The following is a 10,011-nucleotide window of genomic DNA, read 5'->3' as shown; positions in this document are numbered from 1 at the left end:
CTAGAAAGTAGCTTTTCAAGCAGTAAACAAAGATTCAATTTGTGGTATTGTTTTAATTAAATTGGATCATCAGCTTGACCAGATTTCCCAAAGAGGAAGTAATCCTTTCCTTGTATTAGTTTCGATTAGTGAGGAAGGAACCTTAATAACTTGGCAACATCACTAAAACTAGGACCTTTTTTTTTTTTTGAGTCAGAGTCTTGCTCTGTCGCCCAGGCTGGAGTATAGTGTGGCATGATCTCGGCTCACTGCAACCTCCACCTCCCGGGTTCAAGCGATTCTTCTGCCTCAGCCTCCTGAGTAGCTGGGACTACAGGCACACGCCACCACGCCTGGCTAATTTTTGTATTTTTAATAGAGACAGGGTTTCACCATATTGGCCAGGCTGGTCTCAAACTCCTGACCTCGTGATCTGCCTGCCTCAGCCTCCCAAAGTGCTGGGATCACAGGCGTGAGCCACCGCACCCAGCCAACACTAGGACCTTTTGCTGGCAAAGTGAGCATCTATTTAATACCAGAACTGCGCAGTAAGGTGAACAGAGAAAAAAGTAACAGCTAAAAGTACTGAGAAATCATTGTTCCCATACTCTAATGTAAAATGTTAAAATTTGACTCCTCCACATTTTTAACTGTTTATGCCGAGCTAATTTTAGTGTTTTGAAAAGTTGTAAAAATGGTACAGCAAATTCCTGCAAACCCTTCACTGAACTTCCCTAAAGTTACTCTCTTATATAACCACAGCATAATGTTCAAAACCAGGAGATGAATATTGGTGCAATACTGCTAATTTCACCATGTTTTAAAAATAATAAATTATTCAGAATCCTTTTATATAATTCGTGGTCATTCGGATTTTCTTTTTGTGAAGTTTGCTGCTATTAATGTGTGTGTCCCTCTCTACTCATATGTTGAAATTGAATCACCAATGTGATGATATTAGGAGATGAGGCATTTCAGAGGTGATGAAGCAGTGAGAGTAAAGCCCTCATGAATGGGACTGGGACCTTTAAGAAAAAGGCCCCAGAGTTCCCCTTCAACATGTGAGGACACAGCCAGAAGTCCTCATTTCTACAAACCAGGAAGTGGGCCCTTACCAGACACCTAATCTGCCAGTGACTTGATCTTGGACTTCCCAGCCTCCAGAATAGTGAGAAATAAATTTCTCTTGTTTCAAAGTGGTATTTTGTTTATTTGTGCTACTTTCTTAACAGCAGCCTGAATGGACTAAGGTATAAACTCAGATCATTAGTGAATTTTTCTATTGAATTGTCTAATATTTTTCTAGTTACATTTATAGTTCCCTTATAATCTTCATTCAATGAGAATTATTTTCAAAATATTTATATATTTATTTTAAATAACAATGATAAACCCCTCCCCGACCTTTTTTTTTGAGACAGAGTCTCACCCTGTCGCCTAGGCTGGAGTACAGTGGCGAGATCTCGGCTCATTGCAGCCTCCACATCCTGGGCTCAAGCGATTCTCCTACCTCAGACTCCCTAGTAGCTGGGACTACAGGTGTGTGCCACCACACCTGGCTACTTTTTAAATTTTTCGTGGAGACGGAGTTTCACCATGTGCCCAGGCAAGTCTCCAACTCCTGAGCTCAAGCGATCTGCTCATCTCAGTCTCCCAAAGTGCTGGGATTATAGGCGTGAGCCACCACATCCGGCCCCAATGCATGTTATATGTTAATTGTTAACACAATTAATATATTTAAAGAAAAATGCCTACATTTTCAAAAATGAAAATCAATGTAAAGACTGACATTGTTTTACATTTTTTGCAAATCTCTTTCATATCTGGCTTAAGGGAAATTGATTTTACCTAGCTGCATCTTTGTTCAATTTGTTGTGATTTTTAAACATTTGTCCTGTACTCAGTGGTGTTGGCAAACCAAAGTTACTCAGCCATTATCAGACTGATGGGCATTAACGTTATTTCCAGTTTTGCTGCCACGAATAATGCAACAACTAACCTACTTGTATATTTACCTTCTGTAGTGCTGCTTTTGTTTCAATAGGGTAGATTCTTAGGAGGTGGATTTTGAGATAAAGTGAATGTGTGGGAGTATTGCTAATGGATGATCCCAAATTGCTTCTACATGTAAGGGTACTCTTTTCGTCACCCCCATGCCAACTTAAAGGTGCTCACATTTCCTCAAATCCATGCCAGCTTAAGGGTGTTATAATTTTTCCAGTTCATAGGTGTAAGATGACATTTTATTTTGACTCAAATAAGCACTTTTCAAACCGCTGGTTAATTTGAGCAGTTGTTTCATGTTTAGCCTTTTGGATTTGCTTTTCTGTGAATTCTCTAATCACATTCTTTGCTTGTTTTCTATTGGAATGTTTGTCTTTTTTAAAACAAATTCAATTTGTAAGAGTTCTTGCTGGAATATAGATCTTGGCTTTTATCTGCCATATATATTGAAAAATTTACCATCCCTGACCCCTTAGTGCACTGATTTTGTTTTTGGTACATTTTACCATACAAAATTTTTTTATATTCACATAGTCATTTATGACCACTCTTTTTCTCCACAGCTTCTGGGTTTCTTCTCTTGGCTCAGAAAGTTACCATCACAGCCACATCGTCTCCCTCCCTCCCTCCCTTCCTTCCCTCCCTCCCTCCTTTCCTCCTTTTCTTCCTTCCTTCCTTTCCTTTCTCTTTCTTTTTCTTTCCCTTCCCTTCCCTTCCCCTTGCTTCCTTCCATCCTTCCTCCCTCCCTCCCTTCCTTCCCTCCTTCCTTCCTTCCTCTCTTTCTCCCTCCCTCCCTCTCTCTCTTTCTCTTTCTTTCTTTCTTTCTTTCTTTCTGTCTCTCTCTCTCTCTCTTCTTTTCTGTGTAGAGACAGGGTCTCCCTATATTGCCCAGGCTGCTTTTGAAATTCTGGGATCAGGTAGTCCTCCCACCTTAGGCTCCCAAATTGCTAGGATTACAGACATAAGCCCCCACACCTGGCCTCTTTCCTACATTTTCTTCAAATTCTTTCATGTCTTTTCTTTTTGTATGTTTAAGCCTGGCGTGTATTTTTGTATATAGTCTGAGATGAGATAGAAGTTCATCTCAGAATGGGCCAGGTTTGCCAAGCCCATTTAAGTTTAAATTAATTACAGTGAAACAACACTGAAAATTAAGTTACTTGGTCACACTAGCCATACTCAGGCACTCATTGGTCATAATGATGAAACTCTAAAGCTAGAAATGAGGCAGAGTCCCACTATTACCACAATTATCATTGCATTTGTGGTGTTAGGAAAGATAGCCAGAGAGAAAGTTGAAATAAGGTATAAATGTGAGAAATGAAAAGATAAGATTGTCATTTTTGTAGACAACATGAACATCTACCTAAAAAACCACATGAGAATTTACAGAAAAACCTTAGAACTAATAATCAAGTTCTCAGAAATACCATTTGACCCAGCAATCCCATTACTGGGTATATACCAAAAAATATAAATCATTCTATTATAAAGATACATGCATGTGTATGTTCATTGCAGCACTAATCACAATAGCAAAGACATGGAGTCAACCAAAATTCCCATCAGTGATAGACTGGATAAAGAAAATGTGGTAAATATACACCGTGGAATACTATGCAGCCATACAAAGGAATGAGATTGTGTCCTTTGCAGACACATGGATGGTGCTGGAAGCTATTATCCTCAGCAAATTAACACAGGAACAGAAAACCAAACACCACATGTTCTCACTTAGAAGTGGAAACTGAACAATGAGAACATATGGACAGAGGCAGGGGAACAACACACACTGGGGCCTGTCGGAGGCGCCAGGCGAGGGAGAGCATCAGGATAAATCGCTAATGTATGCAGGGCTTAATACCTAGGTGATGGGTTGATAGGTGCAGCAAACCACCATGGCACATGTTTAGCTATGTAACAAACCTGCATGTCCTGCACATGTATCCTGGAACTTAAAACAAAATTAAATTTAGAAAAATAATCAAGTTATTTGATTTGGCAAGATATAAGATAAATACACTAATCAGGATCTTGTAAAGAATCAACAAGTAAAGTTAGATCCCTACCTCATACCATACACAAAGCCATTTCAGATGGATTTAATCTGATTTTGAGGTGATTTAAATATGAACGAGAATGATTTTTTCATTATAATTTTTTTTTTTGAGACAGAGTCTCGCTCTGTTGCCCCTGCTGGGGTGCAGTGGCATAATCTTGGCTTACTGCAACCTCTGCCTCCCAGGCTCAAACACTCCTCCTGCCTCCCAAAGTGCTGGGACTACATGCATGAGTCACCTTGCCTGGCCTCATTATAACTTTTAATTGGTTAGTTTTTTAACGTAAGAAAGTTATTGATTCTTATAAATTAATTGCACAACCCAATTTAAATGGGGGTGATTTTGCCTTCCCCCCAGGGGACATTTGGCAAGGTCTGAAGACATTTTTATTTGTCACAACTTGGTAGGGGAGGGAGTGCTACTGGTATCTAGTGAATAGAGGCCAAGGATGCTGCTAAACATCCTACAATGCACTGAACATCTCTTCTGTCCTCCCACAACCAAGGCTTATCCAGTTCAGAATGTCAATAGTGACAAATTGTAAAACCCTTTTGTAACTGATACTTTAATGAGTTACTGTGTTGCCTGTAATCCTTTTCCCAGTTAATTTTGAATTTCCCAGACATATAATCATGCTAATTGCAAATAATAAAGATATATCCTTTCCAGGGTTGATACCATTTATATGGTTCTGTTTTGTAATTGCATTGGGCTAGCACTCTCAGAGCATTGTTTGCAGTGCACAGCTGAACTACATTTCTCTATTAGGGGGTTCCATCATGATAGGAAGTCCTCCTTCCCACCTCTAAGGACCTAAAATCTAGATACATACTTTCCTGGAAACCTAGTGGCTAGCATGCAGGTATCTGACTAAACTTACACTGAGACTTTATAAAGACATAAAGAAGGGCTCAGTACTCATTTTGATGGCACTGAACTGGGCTGTCCCTAGGGAAACTTGGAGATAGTTCTTCTTTCATTGTTTCCTTGGGTTCTGACCCACTTTCTAAACTTGGTACTTTAGCCTTTTCATCGAATCTGTCAGCTGCCCAAGGTCTTATGACTGAATTCTTTTTTGTTGCTTAAGTTAACCCAAATTGGTTTCCTTTGCAACCAAGAACCCCACTGTTAGAATGTTAAATAATCATTGTGATAGTTGGGTGCCATTGTCTTGATCCTGACTTTGTTGGAATTGGTCTCTCATTTGCATTCACGTGTTATTTCATTCATGAAACAGATTGAAATCTATGAATTCACTCCTTTACCTCTAGTTGCAATCCAGTACTACATGGGTCTTTGTAGTTTTCTGCCTTCCCATATGTGTAAATCCCTTCTCTGAGAATGAGAAACTCGTTTCCCATTAATCATGATATATTTACTCATTTGTTCAGTCAGTCTCCTGAGTGTAACTAGTCCCTCATCTCAGCCACTGCTCCTCTCCAGCATGACTGGCTCCTCATCCTGCTTGGTCCCACTTCCCACTACTGGGGTGCCCTCTGGAAAAGGACTCCACTCACCCTGTTCAAGCTCTGACACCCATAAGGGGCCATCCCTGTGTGCAAACACATGTAAGTGCCCTCCCTCCGCAGGTTCTGACACTCCCCTCTGACATCCCTGGGTAGATACCTTCCTCAATCTGCTTGGAGCTCCCCATTCCAGATGACCTCTGCGCAGCTATCTGTCTTGCTCTGCCCCACCTGTTGGCTTCAGGGTTCTATTGATCAGAAAAGGAAAAGAAGTGGTGAGGAGGAAAAAGAAAGGAAGAGGTGAGGAAAGAAGAAGAGGAGGATGGAGATGATGAAAGAGGAGAAGAAGAAGGACAAGAACAAGGAGGAGGAGGAGGAGAAAAGAAGAATGAGGCCGGGCGCGGTGGCTCATGCTTGCAATCCCAGCACTTTGGGAGTTCAAGGCAGGCGGATCACAAGGTCAGGAGTTCAAGACTAGCTTGGCCAACATGGTGAAACCCTGTCTCTACTAAAAATACAAAATTAGCTGGGCGTGGTGGCACATGCCTGTAATCCCAGCTACTTGGGAGGCTGAGGCAGGAGAATCGCTGAACCTGAGAGGCGGAGGTTGCAGTGAGCCAAGATCATGCCACTGCATTCCAGCTTGGGTGACAGAGTGAGACTCCATCTCAAAAAAACAAGAAGAAGAAGAATGAGGAGGAGGAGAAGAAGAGGAAGAAGAAGAACGAGCAGGAGGAGGAAGAGAAGAAGTAGTTTTGAATATATATATATATATTTGGATTATAGATATAGATGTACATAATTTTTTTTGAGATAATGTCTCACCGTATTGTCTAGGCTGGTCTCGAACTTCTGGCCTCAAGTGATCCACCCACTTTGGCTCCCCAAAATGCTGGGATTACAGGCGTGAGCCACTGTGCCCAGCCTCTGGGTATATTTTGAATGTAGAACTGAGAGGATTTCTGACTGGATGCAGGGTGTAAGAGAAGGAAGAGTGATAAAAAAGACTCCAAGATCCTTGGTCTGAGCAGCTGGAAAATGGAGTTAACATTTACTGAGATGAGGAAGAATGTAGGAGGAGCAGGCTTGGAGTGGGCGTCCAGAGTAAGGTTTGGACACGATGAATTTGAGACGCAGAGTACATATCCAAACAGGCAATTAAATGTATGGATCTAAAGCTGCAAACTGAAGACTAGAATGATGTATATTTGGGACTTATCAATGTTTGACAGTATTTAAAACCTTTGGACTGGATGAGATTGCTTTGGGAATGAGTGAAGATGCCAAAGAGAAGTGATCGTAGCACTACGTCCTGGGGTGGCGGGCAACATAATGTTTTACACAGAAGCATTTAACTGCTTTTGGCTTTGTAGATTAGGTAGACAGGTAGGTAAATATAATATATATAAATCTAAGATTAAATATAATATATATAAATCTAAGATTATAAATATGTAATCTTAGATTAAGCAAATAATCTTATATAAGGGAATTTTGGGGGAAAAGGTACTATATTTTATGACATGCCCTTTCGACATCTAACAAAATGATATCATAGTCTCTTTTAATCTATACACAATTTATTTTAATAGATTTTCTAATATCCAATCATCTCATTATTCTTAGGTAATATCCATTTTAACATGGCTTATTTATTTGTTTGTTTATTTATTTTTAAAGGGATATGAGTTTTTGTGTGTGTGTGCGTTTTAGCCTCCAAGACCTCAGAAAGACATGTGGTCTTGCTGTGTCACCCAGGCTGGAGTGCAGTGGCCCCAGCATAGCTCACTGAAGCCTAGAACTCCTGGGCTCAAGCAATCCTCTCGCCTTAGCCTCCCGAGTAGCTGGGACTGTAGGCTGTGCCTCCACATTCAGCTGGTATTTAAAAAAAATTACTGCAGGTTTTTATTGCTAAATTCCAAATATTTGGAATTTCCATGTCAATATACATAGGGAGATTTGTCTATATACTTTTCCTTTTAACTGTATTACCTTGTTAGGTTTTCATGTTATGTGATGCTCGCTCTGTACAAACAATTGTGAAGCTCTTTATTTTTCTCTTTCGTTTACATTATATCAGAATTGTCTGTTGATAGCTTGAAATAATTTAATATGATCCTGTCTGTGTATATTAAAATTGTCAATTGATTTAATACGTCTCTCCTTGAGAATATTTTTTGTAATTTACATGTTCCTGAAAAATCATCAATTTATCCCGAGTTTTCTAGTTATTAGCAAGAAGTTAAATGAAGAATTCTCCTGATAATCTGACTCCTTCGGAGAACCTTCCCTTTCATTACTTCATTCTTTGATTCTTTCCCTTTCATCCTGTGCGATTTTCCTGAACTTGGACTCTGAACCACTGGCTTTTGTTTTCTGTGTGCCAAGTATTATATTTCACGCCTCTAATTCAATTTTATTTTTTCATCGTCATCATCTTCTCCTTAATTATTTCTGCTAGATTTTCTCATTTTATTTTTATTCTGTTCTCTTACCATTGCTTATTATAATTTTACCAGAAAATTTAATTTCCTTATTAGCAGCAAGCTGCTAATCTACCATCTCTTTTGTTTCATACTATTAATTAAAATAATTTTTCAATTATTTTTATGCTATATTGTTTTTCTACTTTATTACTTGTTATTAAACTGTGTTGGCAGAGGGAGCTGGAGCATCTCAACTGGAGCTCTCCATCTCTCCGCAAGTTTCCTCTGAACAAGTGGACCTTGTCCAGCAGGGGGCACAATTGGACATGGATTGGCTCCCGGACTCTGCTTGAGCGGGATCCACCGTGAGAAATGAAGTCAGAGAGTAAACCCTTGGCTAGAGGAATTGTTTTTTTCTTGAGAGGGGTGGGGGGGCGGGGGGGGTCTCACTATATTGTCAAGGCTGGTCTCGAACTCCTAGGCTGAAGCGATCCTGCTGCCTCGGCCTCCCAAAGCGCTGGGATTACAGGCTTGAGCCACTGCACCCAGCCTGGCTAGAGGAATATATACATATACATATACATATACATATACATATACATATACATATACATACACACACACACACACACATATACATATATATATTGAGACAGGGTCTCGCTCTGTGGCCCAGGCTGGAGTGCAGTGGCGCGATCTCGGCTCACTGCAACCTCTGCCTCCCAGGTTCAAGCGATTTCAGCTAGAGGAATTTTTATTTAACGGCTCAGTGCATCTGTTTTCCCAGGAATTACACAGTCGAGTCTCTACAAGAGAAAAGCAGGTATAGAAAATAAGTAGGACTGGGGTAAGATAAATGATGGGGGTGGGACATGGTAGCTTCTACCTGTAATCCCAGGGCTTTGGGAGACCGAGGCGGGAGGATCACTTGAGCCCAGGAGTTTGAGACCTGCCTGGGCAATACAGTGAGACCCCACTTCTACAAAAAATAAAAAAATTAGCCAGGCATGGTGGCACACACCAGTGGTCCCAACTACTCAAGAGGCTGAGGCGGAAGGATCACTTGAGCCCAGGAGTTGGAGACTATAGTGAGCTATGATCGTGCCACCGCACTCCAGCCTGGGAGACAAGAGCAAGACCTTGTCTCAAATGACAACAACAACAACAAAAAGATAAACAATGGGGCAAGATATTGACAAAGCTTTGTCAGTCTACTTGTTTTGGCCTCAGCTCAGGGGAGACCATAGCCCTTGGTGGGGAATGCAGCATAGTAAAGAGGGGCAGCTCCTGCTTCCCTGGGCTAATTGCTGTTACATGGGCATGCAAGATAGTCAGTTATTTCAAGAGAAGTTAGGCATTCAGATTACTGGGAGAGAGCTCCAAATTTTAAACTGTGATCCATGAATTAAAAATATTTTTTAAATGGCTGGGCGCTCTGGTGGCTCCCACCTGTAATTCCAGCTCTTTGGGAGGCTAAGGCAGGAGGATCGCTTGAGTCCAGGAGTTAACTGCAATGAGCTGTGATCGTGCCACTGCACTACAGCCTGGGCAACAGAGCGAGACTGTTTCTTAAAATAAAAAAATTAAAACACTATATATACATTGAATACAACTATGAACTAGAATTTTATTGGTGAATGGCACTGAAGTTACTGTATTTATGTGGCATGGACTTCCAGTTATACTGAATAGTGAAAATTGAACACTTTTCCCCTAAGATCAAGAAAAACAAGGATATCTGTTATTACCACTTTATGCAACATTGTCGTAAAACTACTAGCGGTTTCAATGAAGCAGGAAGAATAAGAGGCACAGTGATTGGGAAGGAAGAAGCAAAACATCATTGTTTTCAATGACAAGATAACATACATAGAAAATCCAAAATATCCTCCAATTGGATATAACTATGAGAATTTAGCGGAGCAGCTGCATCCAAAGTCAACATACAGAAATCATTTCTATATCTCTGGTAGCAACTATCGGAAAATTAAACTTAAGATACAGTATCTTTTACAATAGCACCTCAAATCACAGTATTCTTAAAAGTGAAACTAACAAAATGGTTCCAAGACCACT

This window comes from Pan troglodytes, chromosome 20 (genome assembly GCF_028858775.2).
Source record: "Pan troglodytes isolate AG18354 chromosome 20, NHGRI_mPanTro3-v2.0_pri, whole genome shotgun sequence".
NCBI classification, from domain to species: Eukaryota; Metazoa; Chordata; class Mammalia; order Primates; family Hominidae; genus Pan; species Pan troglodytes.
Note: the sequence above shows the minus strand (reverse complement) of the source record.